General features: G+C 37.0%; 1 protein-coding gene across 3 annotated transcripts in view; it reads right to left on the bottom strand.

The window, feature by feature from the left end:
* The window catches only part of MSRA (methionine sulfoxide reductase A), a 585,525-nt gene that overhangs the window by 105,941 nt on the left and 464,750 nt on the right, over positions 1 to 14,834 (bottom strand). The window lies entirely within an intron of this gene.

The raw sequence follows: 14,834 nt of genomic DNA, 5'->3' as shown, positions 1-14,834 counted from the left end.
AATGATCAACTGTGAAGGGCTAAACCATTACCAGCAAAACAAATTTCCAAAATAATCTCAAAGGACTCATGATAAAAATGCTAACCAGAACCAAAGATAGAATTGTTGGAGTCTAAATGCAGATCAAAGCATGTCATTCTTCACTTTATTTGGCGTGAAGAAAATTGTGAGGAATTTGTCCTGACAAGATGGTGGACTCCTTTCATAAGCCCAAATAATGGACAGGAAAGAAAGGAAAAGAAAAGAAATTGAGTTAACTTTCATGTTCCTAACTTAAGCTCCTTTTCCCCACACCATGATCAGGACATGAGGAGGAACAGGTTTGTCCTGTAAGAGGCTAACAGATGAAGTTTCTTTACTTTGGTTAAAACTCATGTGAATGATTGGAGTTGTAAATTTGAGTCTGATCAGTTGACTCTCCTGACTAGATTATAACTCTCTAGTAATAGCCAAAGGTCACCCAGGCGAGCCTGCATGCTTCCACTCCTTGTACTTGCTTGCTGGCTGTAACACTGGCTTGGGAATACCCAGTCTCATGAGGAAAAAATAAAATAGCCTTTGCCACGTTAATGCCAAGTTCAAGATTCTTTCAGTAGGTGGTCATTCCTCTCAAAAATGGAAGTATGTATTGTATGAAAGCACTGTTATAACCTATATCAGACTATTTTATCACCTCTTGGAATGGAAGGGGAAGGAGGGAGGGAGAGAATCTGAATCGCAAAATATCAGAAAACAACTATCAGAAATTGTTTCCTCATATCATTGGAAAAAATTTTAAGTTCAAAGGAAAAAAATTTTCACATAAATTGGAAAAAATAAAATATTGATTAAATGAATAAATCAGAAGAAAAACTTCTGAACATATGAAATAATAGTTATATTTAAGGCAGCAAAACTTTCGAAGTGAATAAGGAGACATAATTTTTATATCAAATGTTCATGTTGTAAGAGTTCATTAACTCCATGAATCTGGAATTCATAATAATTTTGAAATAGCCTAGGCTGAAGTTTAAATTTGTATCATCTAGGAACAAAGAGTTTGTTGAGCAAATTAATAGCATAAACAAGATTGCTGAGGGAAGAATTAGCCTACTTGAGAGGAGTGTTTTCAGGCATCTTAGCTGTACTCATCTTAATATAAATAACTATACCTTAAACATGATCTTAATCTATTAATTAATGTTTATCCAACAGGCTCTCTCTTTGGCAATACTTAGTTATTACTAGTATTCACTGTTAAGGTGTGCAGGAATGCAATGACTGAATTTCTTTCAAAACATTCTATAATTTAAATTATGTGATAATTCTAAATGTTTTTAAAGAGAGAATTTGGGGGAGAGAGAGAGAGAAAGAGAGAGAGAAAGGGAGAGAAAGAGAGGAGAGACATAGGAGAGATAAAGCCAGACAGACACAGGGACAGAAAAAATGCCCCAAGGGAATCAGTGAATAAATTCCTCCCTCATCCATGAAAATGTGGTAACTAATAAATAAGTCTCTGAGTAAGCCAATCTGCCCACCTTATCTCTTGTTTTGTATTCTCTTCTAAACAGTAATTAATGTAGCTATGATTGGCACCCTTAATTCCCATAGCAAATACTTGTTAATTGTTAGTCTTTTTGTCTTCTTTTTTTCTCCAACTTATAACCATTTTCTAGGATTTGCAGCATTTATTTTTCCTCTACCTAAACTGCACAAAAGTTTGTTATTAAACAGTTATATATCTATTGAAAGACTATAGCTTATTTTTACATGGAAGGGAGAGAATAATACCTTATGAATTGCCAGATTCTTATTTGCAAAATATAAGCTGACTTTGCTTAGTTTTATCAAACCTAGTTTCTTTAAAATCTTTGAAAATCCAGGGTAAATTTTTTCAAAGAAATGTTAAACTATATCATCATGTCATAAATGACTTGCTGTGTTACATTTTTTTTCTTTCTAGGAGTCTGTAAGAGTTAGGCTTATGGTTAAGGATGGGAAAGATGGACTCTGATATGAATAAATCAGAGGAGTGTTACAGAAGTCCTGTCCCTACTTAGCCTATCTATTTCCTCTTTCTAATAACTGAAAAACATTTGCCTAAAATCAATGAATAGTTAAATATCCTCTGGCTATTATTGTTTTTTTCGGTTCTCTTATTCATTCATTACTTTCATTTATCAAAGATTTATTAGGAACCTATTATATTTAGAGTACTGTTCAGCATTGGGGGGAGTTTAAAAAGTTTAGAAAGGATATGATATCTGTCCTCATTGGTAACCATCTAGAAAGATAATGAGACATGGACACAAATAACTATAATACACAATAGTATATAGTAAGCATATTAGGGAGTTGTAAAATAAAGGTCAATGTGAGCTTCAAGGAGGGCAGACAGTCCTTACCAACAGAGAGAGAATCACAGTAGGCTTCAGTGAAGAGGAGGCATTGAAACTGTATTTTAAAAAATGGGCAGGAATTCAAAAGGCAAATGAGGGAATAAATATATTCTAAGTATAGGGAATAGTATAAGCAAGAAAACACAAAAAATACTCATGGGGAAGAGTTGGCCAGTGTGGCTGAAGGCACGGAAGGTAGTGATATGAGATGAGACTGTAAAGATATAGAGATCCTATAATGTGCAGGATGGTGAGAAGGGAGAATATCTTTAATACCAAACAAAAGGATTTAAATTTTATTCACACAGAAGGAGGATACTGAAGATGTTTGAGGCTAGGTACAATATTACCAGGTCTATACACAAGAAAAAATTACTCTCCATTGCCACTCTGTATGCCACTAAACAGCCTATTGCCAGCACGAATTTACTCCTATTGGTTCAGGTCTCTTAGGAAGTTTGATCCTCAGATATGGCATAGTAGACCTAAGGTGAATCAGCCTCAGTTTACTCACCTGTAAGATGGAGATTATTATAGCAGCTTCTTATTAGGATTGGCATCCTATGGTATGAGGATCAAATGAAATAATATATGTAATCGGCTCTGAAAGCCTTAAAGCACTGAATAAATGTTACCTATTAGAAGGTAGCTGGTATACTGCCTCATAAGACTTCTGTTTATCAGTTAAAAAGTTGGAGAGGCCTGATCTTTGGTCAATGACTAGGGTTATACAAGGACAACTATGTGGATTGAAACTGGAAAAAAAAAAGAGAAAAATCTAGTTTAGTTCCAAGTTCTAATACGTCTTTGAAACTGGTCATATAATTTGTATAGATTTTATTTTCCCCATTCAAAAAAAACCAGGAGAAACACTTACCACCTTCTCAGTTCTGTCTCTGCTACTAATTAGCTATGTGATAATGGGCATATTCCTCTGGGGAAAGTGTGTAAGTGTGTGTGTGTGTGTGTGTGTGTGTGTGTGTGTGTGTGTGTGCGCGCGCATGATATATAGTACATTATAGTACACTGCACTGCATTATATTATATTACTTATTTTAAGTAGGGTTTCCAAGTTACTTAACTACAGTGGATGATCAATGATTACAACTAGGAACAAATACCTCTTACATTCTTTTTTCTTTTTCTTTTTTTTTTTTAAAAACCCTTATCAGAGTCAATACTAATTATTGGTTTCAAGGGAGAAGAGTGGTAAGGGCTAGGCAATGTGGTTAAGTGACTTGCTCAGGGTCACATAGCTAAGAAGTGTCTGAGATGAAATTTGAACCCAGGATCTCTTGTCTCTAGGCCTGGCTCTTAATCCACTGAGCCACCTAGCTGTTTCCTAATGCTCTTTCAAAGCAAATTTTACCCAACCTCTGGTCCTTCCCCCAAAGTACCAAAAAAGACATTTAGCATTGGGATTTTTTGACTAATGACAGTATTCCTCAAATCAATGCCTAATTTTCCACAACTAGAAAGAGACCTTAGATTTTATCTGCTCTGCTCTTCTCATTTTAAAGATATAGGAAACTAGGGTCCAGAGAATGAGCTGATTTGTTCCAGTTTGAATATTCATAATTTCAGTTGAGGTCCAAATGCAACATTGGTTTATGGTAAGACTTCAGTTTTCTTTGGCTTTTAGGGAATAATGAATTTTAGGTAATCAGGTTTTCTAGATTGCTGAGTCTTCTTTATATATGAAGTATTAACTCTTTACATGACAAACTTTTTTTTTTAGTGGTCATTTGTGGTATAAACTTTTCTACAATATGTGACATACTTTGCTGTTTTTTTAAAACAGAACACTAAATAAAATCTTCCTCATGGTTGTCATTATATAAAGCAATGATTTTGCTGTGCTGTAATAATGATAACCTTAGAGACTGATGAGATATGTAGGGATCTTCGTCCCCACACTAAATATCCTAGTTTGCTATGGTTTTTTGAGTTTCTTGTGTCCTTTTTATAGGTGTCTCTCATTCTTCACTGTCAAACTGGAAGCTATCCCTTCTCATGGCTGTCAGTATACCTTTCTTAGAAAGAATCCCCCACCCTTTATAATTATTTATAGGTTTGGAAACTGTAGCCTTTGGCAAGCATGGACTTTCGATAATGTCAACAATGGCTGCAGAGAGCTTCACCTCTGGTTTTCAGCTATGTTTGGGATGAATAAAGTCTATTTGTACTTTGAAAAGGGGGTCGGTTTCAGTTTTTTATAGTCATACTGCCTGCATTTCTGATAGGACCCTCATTTCTCTATAACCTTACTTTTACGAAAGCAGGTTCCTTTTACGAAAGCAGGTTGAACTACAGAGTTCAACCATAGCTCCACATTACACTTGGAAGGGTAAAGCAGGAGGCATCAAACTGTGCTGGTTATCAGAAATCCCAGGTTCTCCTCCCAGCACTGATTTGTGGTGGGATCCTGAGCAAACCACTTCCTTTCGTTGGGTCTTCCACTTCCTTATTTCTAAAACAAGGGAGCTGGATCAGAGAATCCCTCAGTAAGGTTCCTTCTAGGCTAATGTACTAAGCCTACACAGAACCACCCTACTGACATCCTTCCATTGAGTCAAGAGGGCCCACCATTAATAGAACAGATTCTGTTGTTTCTGCAGCATAAATATCGCCCCCCCTCCCCCCCAGATTCATGCCTCCACAGCCCGGTAGAGAAAGGGTTAAAAAGCTCATGCTCTAAGCAGTTCCTGTTGTTGGTGATAAAATTAAACATGACTACTTTGGTAAAAATCAGGTAAAAGACAGAAAAATAAACTTTTCCCAAAACTTTTTCCCCTTAATGTTCCCTCTACTATGCCCATTTGGTATTTGTTTTTAATTCTGGCTGATATTCAAATTTAAAACCTGATGCACTGAGTTACTTGATATTCTGAAGGCGTTATTTTAAGATGAAACAATGTAAATTCCGATTGGGATGGCAGATGGCTGGCAGTTCACTGTTTGGCAAACCAACTGGTATGGTATGTTAGAAAGTCAGAGCAGCAGGTAGCACAGCTCAATTTGAAACCACCACAGATGCTTGGAAGGGAGCGGGGGAGGGGCACAAGCTGGTCAGGAAATTAAGAACAGTAGTCTGCGCTCGGAAGGGAGGGGAAAGGGAGGATAATTAGCTGAAAGTTTGCTTCTTCCAAGCTATACTTTTTTTTTTTTTTTCCCCGGATGTACTCTTTTCCAAAACGGAGAAGGCCTTGTGGAAGTCAGCAGCCATTGGGAGAGCTGCTAGTTTATCCTCAGAGCCAGGACGCGGGGCGGCGCCGCGGCATCCGCCAGAGAAGCCTGAACCTTTCCCCGCAGTTCTATAAGCAACCAGTCCTGAAGCGGTAGAAACATTTCTGGGGAGGGGGGGGGTTACTAAACTGATACCAGGAGTGCCGGAGATCCTAAAGGCCACCGGCTCCCCTGGGGAGTTGCAGACAGAGAGCCCACGCTGTCTTCTGTTCCTTCGGGCCACCTTCTCACGCGGGTACGGGAATGGGCCTCCGGAGGCAAAGGCCCGCCCTCCTGCGCCGCCCAAGTCCCTCCCGGGAGATGGTCCCAGTCTCTTGGTTCCCTTCCCGTTGGGGCTGCCCTCACCCCAGATATTCATATCGTATCAAGTTACTTCTGATGGGACGAGCAGAATAAACAGAGCAATCTATTACAATGGGAATCATCGGCCTTTTGCAGGGACCATCTGTGTTTTGTTTCTTCCTTATTGTGATGGCCTCCTTGTGAAGTTTGGGAGGTACAGCTTCTCCCACTCTTTCCTAGGAGTCTGGGGCAAATAGAAGAGAGGACATGTGGGAAGGAGATTGGCGGCATTTCGCTAATGCCTACTATGTGCCAGGCACTGTGCTAAGCACTTCTTACAAATATCTCATTTGATCCTCACCATAACCCTGTGTGGAAGGTGCTACTGTTAATCCCATTTTACAGTTGAGGAAAATGAGGCAGAGAGAGGTCAAATGATTTGTCCAAGGTCACATAGCTAGTAAATGTCTCAGGCCAGATTTAAACTGTAGATCTTTGCCTATTGGTCAAGGCCTGATACATCACAAAAGAACTTGGAAGATAGTTTGAGAAATTCTGATGATTATGAAAGACAAAACAAGTTTTCATTTGCAACGAGATTTACTTATTTTGATCAATTATGCTCAAAGCTAATATCTATTCATTCATTCATTCATTCATTCATTCATTCATTCATTCATTCATTCATTTATTTCACCCTGACCTTCTGCCTTAGAATCAATTTTGTGTATTGGTTCCAAGGCAGAAGAACAGTAAGGGTAGGCAATGGGAGTTAAGTGATTTGCCCAGGGTCACACAGCTGGGAAGTGTCTGAGGCCAGACTTGAACCTAGGACCTCCCATCTCTAGGGCTGGCTCTCAGTCCACCTAGCCACCCTGCTGTCCCCATCAGAGCTAATAATCTTAAAGCAATTTGAAAAGTCCAAATAGTTCTCTGTATTTCAGTGAGACTGACCTAGTTTTTACTTGCAAATCAACAATGTCTAAGATCTTTCATTTCCACTGCAAGATAACCATTTTAGAATCTGCAAGGGGAATCACTTAGTATTCTCAATTTTCTTGGTAAATTTTTTCTGTAAACATAATAGCTATTCTGATTTTTTTTTCTAATTAGTAAGAAGACTTTGGTTTTTAAAGCAATAATAAAATACATATTAGTTTTTATTTAATAGACCTCAATAGTTATAAGAAAGCAAAAAGAGCAAAAGGGCTCTGGATGAAATTTTGATAAAATTGCTATTGTTCAATATCAATGAATGTTAATTTCCTTTCAACATGAGACCTACTCCTGTGCTGCAACAAGATTGTGAAGGTGACCTAGGTTTCTCAAAAGCTATACCAATGAAATATATGTTCTGAGAGGTTGTACCAAGTTAGAAATATTTCTAATATATTTCCAGAAAAAGACTGCCCAATGTCTGGGGACCATAAGTACAAAGAGGCTCTTCAGCTGAAAGCTGCCTTTTGATTGACAATTTCATCAAAGTTGACTTATGAAACAGCTAAAAATCTAAAATCATCCTCAATCCTATACAGAATTCCCTTCTACTTCTACAAAAAGTAGAACCATTTGGAATGGTTGTAAGCCCTGGAAGACTCCGTCTCCCAGAACTCTCTCCCTCCAACTTCCCCTGACACCTCCCACTTCCTTTGGGGAGGTGTCAGGGAAAGTATAAAAGGGAAAGTTTGGCACCTTTTCTCTCTACCCAGGAGGGTCTGCTCTCTCCAACCCTGAAGCAGCCCTCTCTACCCTGAACCCTAATCTCTCTCTTGGTGCCTTTTCCCCCTTTCTTCCTACCTCCTAGTTTTCCCTAGACCTTTCCCATTCTAATTAAAATAAAACCCAGCTATTCAAACCCTAAAGTTGTTCTCTGATCATTCACTTGAGGGCAATGGTCAATTTCCCCCTACCAGAGCTGGGAGCACTACCTTCCTTTCCCTTCCTCTACCTTCCTCTCTCCTTTCTCCCATCCATCCTACCATCCTACCTCCATCCCTTCATTTTCAACACACATATCTAAGAATCATAGTTGTTAGAATATTTACAATATTTTATTAGTAGTAGCATCTTAACAGAATGACCAATGATCAAACAGTTGATAAATTCTTAGAAGAGATAAATAAAATCTATATAGCTTTCTTAGCACAAATGAGTTCAAAAGGCATAAAATTTCCTCAGAGAGTCGGGGGAAAAGAGTTGGCCAATGAGCATAAAAAAGCTACCTTATAACATTTAAGACACAAGATAACTGCAGATGACATGGAAACATTTAAGGATGAAGTAGATAAATTTTATGCAGCTATTAATAAGAACTACTGATTTCTCCTATCTACCTGGCCATTGTTTCCTAGTCTTTTTTACTGGACCATTTTTCATCTCCTCTCTTCTACTCCTACTATCCTACTAAGTATCCTACTAAGGATACTAGGTATCCTTAAAGCTCTATCCTAGCTCCTCTTGTCTTCTCTTTCTGTGCTTTTTTTCTTTATTATCTCTTCAGCTTGCAGTGGTTCAATTATCATCTCTATGCAGATGAATTCCAATTATATAATTCTGCCTCTCAAAGAGGCAGCATTTCACAATGGATAGAGTTGGCCTCAGAGCCAGGAAGACCTGGGCTCAAGTCCCACTTCAGACATATTGGCTGCATGATCTTGAGAAAATCATGTAACTTATAAATGCTCTAGGCAGCTCTCTAAAACAATAAATTTCAGAGAAAGTGCCAACTTGCCCTGAAATAGGGTTTTACTCCTCCAGATTTTCTCCTACCAATAAAAATCATAGGTCCAATCTCTAACCCTATGTTGTGCCTTAATCTCTCTCCTAAATTCTAATCCCTAAATGCTTATTGGATGAATAAATGAATGTACCCTGCCACTTGAGTGTTCTATAAAGCATCTAAAATTCAAGATTTCCAAAAAAGAAATAGTTTTCTTACCCCTAACCTGCCCCTTCTTCTTCAGTTTACTTGTCTATTGAAAGAACCCACCATTATCTCCATAGTTTTGAAACTTTGGTTTTATCCTTGACTCCTCTTTTCCCTTCATTCTTTGTCTCTATGTTTAATCAATTGCCAAGTTTTGTTTATTCTACGCCCATCACATAGCTACATCCATCATTTTTTTTTGTTTGTTTGTTTTTTTGTTTGTTTTTTTAATCCATTTATAGGTTCACAACCTTGGTTTAAGTCCACATTACTTCTCAGCTTTGACTATTATAATAGCCACCTAGTCTGTCTCCCTTTATTCACTCTTTCCTTTCTCCAATCCATCTTCCACATAGTTTCCAAAATAATTTTACCACAGCACAGGTCTGAATAAGTAACCCCCTTGCTTAGTAAACATCTATGTCTCCCTATATTTCTAGGAAGAAATTAAAGTTTTCTGTTTGGTATTTAAAGCCCTAACCAGCCTGACTCTAGCTTGCTTTTTCATATTTATTTCTACCTTAAAGGACCTCTTACATCAAAGTTTCTTCCATGTGGTTTATTTAGAAGTTCTATTAACATAAGGCAACAAAGATGACTGGGTTTATAGAGACATTTGAAAACAAATTCTTAAGAAGGTCAAATATTCTGATGCTAAAAAAGCTTCACAAAATATCAATAATATGAAACATGAATAAAGACAAAGCTTTCTTAGAATCACATAGTTTTAAAGATACAAGAGAACTTGTGGTCATCTAGTTAACGTTTCACATAAACACAATTTTTAAATAAATTTTTTGTACCTCCAGCATACAGTTCAATGCTGTGTACATAGAAGGCACTAAACAATAGCTATTTTAATTGAATAAGTTCCTTCAAACTATAACTTTGTTACATAGATCTTGATATATGATGTCTTCAACATACATCAGGTAGGTAAGAATAACAAAAAAATGCATTGGAAAACATGATTCAGATAAAGAAAGAAAAGAGAAGTTACTGTGTTACTGAGAAGTTCATATCTGTATATCATAGATACTCCACTGGAAGATGCTGCATATGGCAAGTATGAACTTTTACAAAAAAATGAAATTGGCTCTAGCTTAGGCATAAAACAACTTGTGTAAGTCATTTCATTAGAAGCTATCAGTATAAAGGCATCATAGACTGTTAAAAAACATGGGTCAAAGTCGATAACAGATTAGAAAAAAAGAAGAAAGATGAGAAGACACTGCATGCAATTATATCTTGAAATTGCTACCTTCAAAAAATGGGCAAATGGATAAAAACACTCTAATATCACCATTTCTTAGAAAAGTTTAACCAATGAAAAACAATTACCCACAGCATAGAGACCAAAGTGACCCAGAAAGCACTTAGACCAGTGGTTCCCAAACTTTTTTGGCCTACCGCCCCCTTTCCAGAAAAAAAATATTACTTAGCCCCCTGGAAATTATTATTTTTTTAATTTTAATAGCAATTAATAGGAAATATAAATGCACCTGTGGCCATCACTGCTCCCCTGGATCACTGCAGCACCCACCAAGGGGCGGTAGCACCCACTTTGGGAATCACTGACTTAGACCAACAAACACTTAATCTTTTGGACAGATATGGCAATCGATGGTAACATCAGAAAGCATACAAAATTCTTTACAATAGGGGCAGCTGGGTAGCTCAGTGGAGTGAGAGTCAGGCCTAGAGACAGGAGGTCCTAGGTTCAAACCCGGCCTCAGCCACTTCCCAGCTGTGTGACCCTGGGCAAGTCACTTGACCCCCATTGCCCACCCTTACCAATCTTCCACCTATGAGACAATACACCGAAGTACAAGGGTTTAAAAAGAAAAAAAAAAAAAAGAATGATAGTTTAAAAAAAAATTCTTTACAATACAGTACAGGGAAAGAGAGAAGTTTATAAACAGTAAAAGGAAGTGTACGTGAAAAACCAATTAAAAAAAAGAAACTTGCTATGAGATAAAGCTGAGCCTTTGGCTGAAACCCTGCTTCACTCTGTCTTTTGTTTGTTCTGCCATTCTAAAATTTATTTTGAGGCTTTTTTTTTTTGAGTGGGGGTGGGGGTGATTGTTTGGAGGTAGATTTGAACAAGCTCAGAATGTTCCTTACTCTGCCATCTTGGCTGCCAGAAGTAGAACGTAGCCAGGCCATCCTTGGAAAATAGAAGGGTGTGTGTGTGTGTAGGAGTTGGTATGAAATAAAACATATTTGTCAGAATTCCTATAAGGATCTAATTTCATGATCTATGTTGCACAGTATTCATGTCCTTTTAAGAAAACAAAAATGGCTCTAAAGAAAATTATGTCTGCAAAGCCATCGGTCCTTATCTCACATATACAGAAAGAATCTGTGTGGGAAGTTTTACATGTTTTAAAAAGTTCCTTTAAAAGGAACTCAGAGATCAATTTTCAAATATCTCAAAGACAGAAAGAGTATTATAAAATGGAACAGAAAATATCATCTGTGGTATTTATTATAATTTTCAAAAGTCAACTTTTTTTACATGTACATGATGTAAAGAAGAGAAGAATTTTTTTTTAAATTTCTTCTACAATAGTCTGCAGTCGATGATATCTGCACAACTGCACAATTAACAATGACTAAGTTCATAAAAAGTCCAATTAGTTTGTTGATTTCAAAGAACCTTGGTAGAACAAAATTTAACCTTAATGACTCTTCTCCATGAAGGCTGTCTTTAATGTACATGTTAATGATAAATAGGATGATGACAGAATCTGATGAGATCCCAAATCAACCCAATGAAATGACATGATTTGGATTTTTGTCAGAAGAGTATCTCCCATGGAGGCACTTATACATTCTAACTCCTTAAGACAACACAGGAAACTGTTCTGATTGGTACCTACTTCCAAACTAATTAACTAAGATTTGAAAGAGCTAATTCATACAGGAAGAGCCACATTTTCTCCTATGGTTCATAAAAAAACCCAAAAAACTGTGAAAAATCTTGGCCCATTTTTCATTTCATACTATCTTTCCAAAAGACACCCAGACCATGTATGAAACGTGTGTGTGTTTGTGTGTGTGTGTGTGTGTGGTTATCTCTTTTCTTGTCCTGCAAGAGTAGAAAATGGTGACTCGAAGTAACCTGTGCTTGCCTAGATGAGCCTGAAAATTACTGGACCTTAGGTTCCTGGTTCCCTTTTTTTTCCTATCTTTGCATTTCCTTTTCTTAGTGTATGTCAGAGACAAGTCATCTAGACAATAAATATCTTTAGCTTTCAGAGTTAATTATGGGTAATCCTGAATTTTAGAGATCTGAGTTTGAGTTCTTGAGGCTAATGTCTGCCAGAAGGAGGCCTGATTTCCTTCAAGTCCTGGGTAAAATGAATCTTTTCATGATCCCCCTTAATGCTAGCACCTTCCTTCCATTGATAATTTCTAATTTATCTTTTTAATAACTTGTTTGTACAGTCATTTTCGTATCTCCCCTGTGAGGGACTATGAACTCCTGGAGAGTAGTGATTATTTTCTTTATATCTTCAACACTTAGCCTTAGCCTGGTACATAGTAGGCACTTAATAATTGAATGAAGCACTTCTCTAAGACCATATGTTATAAAACGATCAGGTAATCATTAACAGGATGAGTTTCCTCACATAAAATCACAGGAATGAACTAAAAAAAAACAACTTCATATTATGGCATGAGAAGGAATGGGCAGACAATTGTGTTATTCTAGCCATATAAATATCTTGAATATAGGGAAGACATCAGGTTAGATGACATTTCAGAAACCAATGATCCTAAGTTATTTGCTGCCATAAAACTCCATCTTTTTAATACTATTATTTTGCTGAAAATATTATTTAGTTGAAAATCATGGGAATTGCAGTTATGCTACACTATTTCCAAACATGCCATCCCAGAACACTATAATTTGGATAATCAAAATTTCAGATGACCAAAAGGGAAATAGAAAGCCATATGGTAGAAGGAAGTAGACTGCTGCCTACTACCAATTTGCACTCAAGAATTTATATCATATATGACCAGAAAATGAAAAAGGCCAATCATGGAGAGTGAGAGATAACAGATAGAGGTTGAATGCTACAGAATATTAACAGAATCAGAGAAATGTCTCCAATTTTCAAATTTTTCTAATCTTTTATGAAGGATTTTCTAATTTTCTAATCTCTTATGAAGGATTTCTCAAAAGAGTAAAAATTATACAAAGATAAAGAGATATGAGAAGGCTGGGATATTTGCAAAGATGGAAGTGCTGCCCATGTCATTAAAATACAGAACCCCTGATGTATTTGGGTTCTTAGTTCAGTGAAGAGAGTTTCTGTCCTGTGATACATAACTACTGTAAACAAAAAAAAAACAACAAACATCGTAGACAACCTCTCTTAGCTTTGTTGCATGGTTTATACTTAACAGACATCATCTTGGAGAAAACACTAGCCTGGCAAGTCAGAAGTCTTGGTTTCTAGCCTTAACCTGTCTCTAACTCAAGCCACATCACATCTTTGGTCCTCAATCTCTTTATTTGTAAAATGAATTTAGACTGGATAATTTCTAAAGTCCTTTGAAAGTTCTGTTAGTCTTTTTATTTGATATTTTATTATATTTATGCACTTCTCTCCTTGACTATTGCAATGGTCTGTTGATAAGGGTCTGCCCTGCCTCAAGTTTTTTTCCCAGTCCAATTCATTCTCCATTCAGTCATTAAAGTGATTTTTCTTAAAATGCAAGTACAATCATGTAATGCACTATTCTTACCCACCCCCCCTACCAATAAACTCTAGTAACTTTCTACCACCTCCAGAGGTAAATACAAAATTATCTGTTTGGCCTTCAAAGCCCTTTATAATCTAGTCCCCTCCTACCTTTCCAATCTTCTTTCACTTTACTTCGTGACACATAGTCTTTGATTGAGTGATACTGGCCCCCTACCTGTTCCACAAAGACACTTTCTCTCCACTATGGGCATCTTCTCTGTCCCCTAAACTCTGGAACATTTTTTAAGGGAAAAATCTCTTTCTGGTCCAATCTTTAATGCCTGAAAGTGAACTTGAAAGATCCTGCCTGGTGTCCCTGAGCACTGTTTCTTAGGGGTACTTTTACCACCAATTACATCAAAGAATTTTTCACTAGAATTCCAACTCATAACAGCATGCCTTTTTGTTGTTTCAAAAATGTCACCTATTTAACCAGCAATGAAAAAGGAAGGGGGAGAGGGCAGGGTGAAGAGAAAAGAAGGAGGAGGCCAAGAGGGTAGAGCACTTCCCTTGAGTTCTCAAGACCTCAAAGGTATGCTGTGTAGACAATGGTTATTTCTGTGAGTAGGACCAGGACAATATGCATGAGACAAGGTTAGATGGGGGGAAAACAGAATTTTCTAGAATGAGCAGTAAATATAAACATACTTATTCAACCAGATGAAATCTCATAAGAATTTAGATCTGGTAGTTGGAGAGAGACTAGAGAAGGGCACAGGTAGGTTTATTCTTGGTTTGATTTGGTAGGGCTAAAAGAAATTGTGTTGAAAAATATGCCCTCAATTAGTGTGGAAGAAGGAAATTGTAGAGGAAAGATGTACTAAAACCATTAAAAATAGACACACAACAGTAAAAACTATTACTGCCTCACTGATAAAGATGGAGGAGGGGAATCAATATGAGTAAAGGCTTTGTAAATTTTGGTCTATGTAGTACTCCCATTCTGTCTATCTGTTTTTGACACAAGATGAGAATTTTCTTTGGCAGGTAGGTATGCTCAACAGCTTGTAAACGAAGAAAGAACAGAATAGAAAAGTAGACACAATTTAAAAAAAACACAGAAACAAAACATTAGAAATAAGAAGAGAGGAAAATAAACTTTGTGCCTTAAGTTTAATAAAATTATTTCCCTTCTAGGTTTCTTGGACTAGTCCATGGGGAGAGAATAATGTGTGAAGAAAGAAAGAAATACAAATATGCCAGCCTTTAAGAAGACTGAAAATTACACAGATGGCAATGAGG

This window comes from Gracilinanus agilis, chromosome 2 (genome assembly GCF_016433145.1).
Source record: "Gracilinanus agilis isolate LMUSP501 chromosome 2, AgileGrace, whole genome shotgun sequence".
Lineage (NCBI taxonomy): Eukaryota > Metazoa > Chordata > Mammalia > Didelphimorphia > Didelphidae > Gracilinanus > Gracilinanus agilis.
This window is presented reverse-complemented; position numbering and strand designations above follow the sequence as displayed.